Consider the following 5,419-nt stretch of genomic DNA (forward strand, 5'->3'; position numbering starts at 1 on the left):
ACACTGTTTGTGACCGTTGGAGGGAGGACCCGGTCGACCAACCGGTTGCCCGGCCGGTTGACCAACCGGTCGACCGAATTCGTTTCAAATAGGTTGGTTCAAACCGGTCAAAAAAAGTTCAAACAGGTAAAAAAAAAAAATTACATTTTCCCTTACCGATTGACCGGCCGGTCAACCAACCGGTCAACCCACCAAAACCAAAACCAAAACAGAGATGAAGCTGTTCTGATTACATACCAAGTTCTTGATGAAGATGATGAAGCTGTATGTTAACAATTACATACCAAAACCAAGCTATATGTTAACAATTACATACCAAAACAATCAATCAAGTTCTTGTTTTGAATCAAAAACCCATTTCGATTCTGGTCTTGTTTGCGTATATGATGGGCACAGTTGTATCCAGATAATTTTGAGTTTCCTTTGGGTGTTTCACAGAATTTGATGGAGAGTGGTTATGGAATCAATGAGCTCTGTTTCAATTTTCCTCAGAATTTGATGGAGAGCGGTTACGAAAATGTTTCAAGCTGCAAAAAAAAAAAAAAATTATTTATGCTTATCGGTCAGATTTGATGCACCGTTGGAGTTTCTGATATCAGATTTGGTGAAATGAGTCATTTTTTACTCAAATTTGGTAAAAAAAGAAGTTCACCGTTGGAGATGCTCTAAATATTGATTCAAGTATTTTATTTATTTTGTTTCATTAAGTTTTTGTTTTCATGTTTATTATTAATGGGGTGTTTGGTGTGGCTTATTTTGGTCAATTTATAAATTCTAATTTTGGAAAAACTATTTTGGACTGTTTGGTTAAACTTATTTCAAATAATTTCTAATTCTAGAAATTTATTTTAACTCAAAAAAACTAATTCTGATAAGCTGCCCACACCTTATTTCTTATTATCAGCTTATACTGTGGGCATACTGATTGACAATTATACCCTTAATTTTTATTTTATTTTTTTTTAAAAAAAAGAAAAAGATCCCAATGGACAATGTGGATTAGCAGTGAATAACAAAAAAATCAAAGTTAATTCAAAAAATTATTTTACAATTTATTTATCAAATATTATTCAGTAACTTAAATGTATAATTTAACAGTTACACCAAATAAATTAATAATTTTTGATTAAAACTACAATTTATAATCTTTGAAGGTATCATCTATAATATGTTGTAACAACCAAACATCCCTATTATTAACCCCACTTGCAAGACTTTTTGGAGTGAGAATGCGGGTGGGAAACGAAAGAGGGAAACGAAAGAAAAAAAAGAAGTTTGGTGGCTGATCAATTGTGCTCATTGGTGGCTGATCAATGGTGAAGCAAGAAGAGGCTGTCGATGTTGCAAGGCGTCTGCAATTGAGGGAGTTGTTTGGGTCTCGGAGAAGAGGAGAGTGAAACAAGAAGAGGAGAGTGAATGGTGCAAGAAGAGGCTGTCGATGTTCAGAGGTGAAGCAAAGGAGGTTCGGTCACGGGTGGTTCTCGACGGCAATGAAGCCTGAGTGTTCGGCAAGTATGGAGGTTGAGTGTCCGTCAATGGTGCAAGGTGTTCGGGTCAGGCATGGGGCTCAAGAGTGTATCAGTGTTTGAGTTAGACGTGGGGTGTTTTAAGAGTGTATCAGTGTAGCAGTGTGTGGCTGTGTTTTAGGTGGGGGCTCATGTGTGTGGTTTATTTTATTTTATTTTTTTGTTGTATTTTAAAATTTAAAATCGTGAAGCTTAGGAGTTGGTTGTAAGAACGCGAGTAGCAGTAGTAGGAGAGTGAGTATTTACTCTTCAAATCTCTCTCATTGCGTTTTATTTCCTTGTACCTGTAAATTTCATGTTTTTAATGGAATTTGTCTTTGCCGATCAAAAAAAAAAAAAAAATTTGTGCTCATCATTGTGCCTCAAGGATGACCAGATATCATAAGATTTGTCTTTGATTATTGTCTCTTAAAAATAAAAAGATATGATAAGATATGTCTTACTTTGATAATTGTATCTTAAAAATGACAAGATATGATAAGATTTGTCTTAATAATTCAAAACTTTCGAAGAAGTTATAGTACATAAAACAAAGAAATTACTCTACATGTATTCACTTATTACTATTAATAAATATTGGTAAATGAATATTTTTTTAAGTTATTTTATTTTATTTTTAATTTATGCTTTATAATATTTTAGATATTAAAAAATATTATGAGAAAAAAATTTTTATTATGGATGTTAAATTGATATAAAAAATTATGAATTTTAAAAAAAATTGTAAAAGTTTTTTTTTTTTTTTTTTTGGAAGAGCTGCAGGTATAAAAAAATAAAAATAAATAAAAAAAGTAACTATTTTAAATTAATGTTTTTAACAATAAGTTTAAATAATAACTTACAACTTAAAAACATTTTGTTTATAAGTTTTTTTTTTCTTTTTTAAATTTTATATCAAAATTTAATTTTTCACAATAATGACTATTTAAAAAAATTAGAAAATCTTGACAAATTTTTTTAAATTAATATTTTACATATCATATTTTACTTTTTACAAATCATTACAAGACAAAATATGGAAGGAAAACAGTTAAATGCGGTGTGTTATTAGTTTTATGCATTTAAAATTAATTTAAATGCAAAAGAGGACCCAATTTTCAAGAAATGAAGATAACTTGTTTAGCAAGTAATATTTTAAATAGTAAGTTTATTCATAACAAATAGTAAGTGAGTAAATAGCAAATAGTAAATATGTTTGTAGCATATGATAAGTTAGCATCATTTTTATTTTTATTTTTAAATTAAGTAAAACTACTATACTTTTTAGAAAACTACCTTACTTTTTCTATTTAGTTTTACTATCTACTAATTCAATGATTAGCATTCATCCTATCTAAATCTAATGATCCATATTTTTTTATGTACCATGCATGAAAACTACTTTCATATATGGTAGAATTTTCTTGCGATGACATGCTCCATCACTCCCATGATTTGTAATGCTCGAAAAACATGCTTCCAGTACTTTTGCCTGGATATTTGCCTGGATATTTGCCCGGACATCCGTTTGGACATTCACTCGCGCTTCCAATGGAGTGTGGTGGCCCATAATCAAGCAGTGATTTGATAAAATCCAAATATCGGCTCCAATTATTTGTCTCAACAACCCACGAAGAATAGACCGGGCCGTGTCCAAGCTTAATGGCTCCCATGACCATAAGCTCGCACCCGTCATGGTGTTTCCCTTGTTACCTATTTAAAGCCCGCCTTGTTGAATTGAAGAGCAATCTCTCCTCGATTATTTCACATCTCTTCCAGATCACTTATTATCTCTCTGGAACACATTTGTATATAGTCCCACCTTAAGAGAGTTTATTTTTAAGATAGAGAGAGAGACATTTTTCCGAGAAAGCTTGTAGTGAGAAACCAATGTATTATTCTCTCTTGTTTACTTGATGATTCATTAGTTTCTTAGGTGCTTCATGATAATTATCAAGTTGTAATACTCTTAAGTACTTTCTTGAGTATTTCCTTCTTGGTGGATTCCAAGATTTATTTTGTGAGCTTTGGTGGATTTTGAAACAGTTCATTGTGGATTCAACACCGTTATTGTGAATTCAATAGTGGAAGTGAATATCCAGTGGAGGCGGAGGTGGAATTAATCTTAGATGGAACAAACTTGTGTGCTTGGAGTGGTCTTGGAAAGATATCTCTTATACTACTCTTTCTTCATAGTATATTATTCGTCTGGTCAAGGGCCCGTGATTTTTTTTATCACAAGTTGGTGAATTCCAATTGTGATTTTTCTCTGTAAAAAAATTTCGGTGTCATGGTTGTATTTTATTTTTCTCTCTCTTTCTCTCTCTATTGATTAGGAATGACAACGGGGCGGGACGGGGCGAGACGGGACGGGACGGGACGGGACAGGACGGGGCGGGGCCAGGGACTACACTCTCCGCCCCCGATCCCTGAAGCTATAAAATTTTCCGTCCCCACCCCCGATCCCCAACGGGGAACCCATCACCCTCCCTCACCCCCCTAACGGGAATCGGGTTTCCCCGACCTCAAACAATTCCCGCACAAAAACAACAACAATCAGCGAAGAAGATGAAGAGCAGAGAGGAAAGAGAAGAGAGAAAGTAAAGAGACAGGCAACAACAGATAAATCAGATCATATATATATATATATATATATATATAAATTGATCAAGATTTTTCAAAAAAATCATAGACCTGTTAAAATAAAATAAAAAAACCACAAATCTGTTAAAACCCTAACATAAAAAATTTAGATATGTTGAATAGATAAAACCCTAACGATAATACCCTAACAACAAAATTAGATCTGTATCCATATATATATAAATTGATTGAGATTTTAAAAAAAAAAAATCATAGATCTGTTCAAAAAAACCACAGAACAGACGCGAATGAGGATGGCGATCGGTGGTGCTGCGGTGGAAGTAGTGTTGTGCAACGAATGATGATGATCGGTGAGTCATGTCACTACAATGGTGTGCGACATCAATGGTAGCGGGATCGCCTTTGGAGACGACGGTGATAGAGAAAAAAGTAGATTGGTGGAGTGAAGGAGAGAGAGAGAGGGAGAAAGAGAGAGAGAGACTGAGAGAGAAGAGATTGGTAGCAAGTGAAGAAAATCGGCAGTGGAAGAGAGAGTGGCGAGTGAAGAAGACCAGCGATGGAAGAGAGAGAGAGAGAAAGAGAATGAGTGAAAGAGAGAAATAAGAGATTCAATGGTGTATGTAAGTGAGAGAGGCTGAAAATGAAATTTAGAAATATATTATATATTAGAGGATGTTCGGGGTTTATTGGGGGCCGGGCCGGGGCCAGGGGAACCTATCCCTGTCCCCGACCTGAAAACCATCGGTGATTCAATTTTCAATACCATCCCCGGCCATATGGGGGATAATTTTCGAGAAAAATCCGTTCTAATCGGAGTCGGGGGTCAGGTCCCCGTCGGGCCGTATTCAAATTGTCATCCCTACTATTGATCATGATTGAATAATTTTTATTGAATTGCCTAAATCAATAATCACATAATCATGAGATAAATCCATATTTTTCATTAACCATTTTTTTCAAAAAAGGAAGTGAAAGTTCTGGCCTCGCACTCTCGCGAATGCACACAAACTTTTCTCTTTAAGTTTACGCAATTTATTTATGGATTATAAATTTATAACTCAAAAAAAAAAAAAAAAATTGCACTTTAGTGCAAGTTTCTAAAAGAAATTACAAATCAGTAAAAAAAAATTATTAATTTTAATAATTCAAGTTATAAATTTTTTTCATTAATTTATAAACATTTTATAGAAACACCATAAATTTACAATTCTCCCAAGAAAGAAAAGAAATAAAATTGAATTGAATTGAAAATATGAACCACTACTGCAGCTTGTGTCTCCTTTATAAAGTCCCAAGCCAAGTCTGCCAAC

This window comes from Camellia sinensis, unplaced genomic scaffold (assembly GCF_055761805.1).
Source record: "Camellia sinensis isolate YWXY unplaced genomic scaffold, ASM5576180v1 Unanchor1, whole genome shotgun sequence".
NCBI classification, from domain to species: Eukaryota; Viridiplantae; Streptophyta; class Magnoliopsida; order Ericales; family Theaceae; genus Camellia; species Camellia sinensis.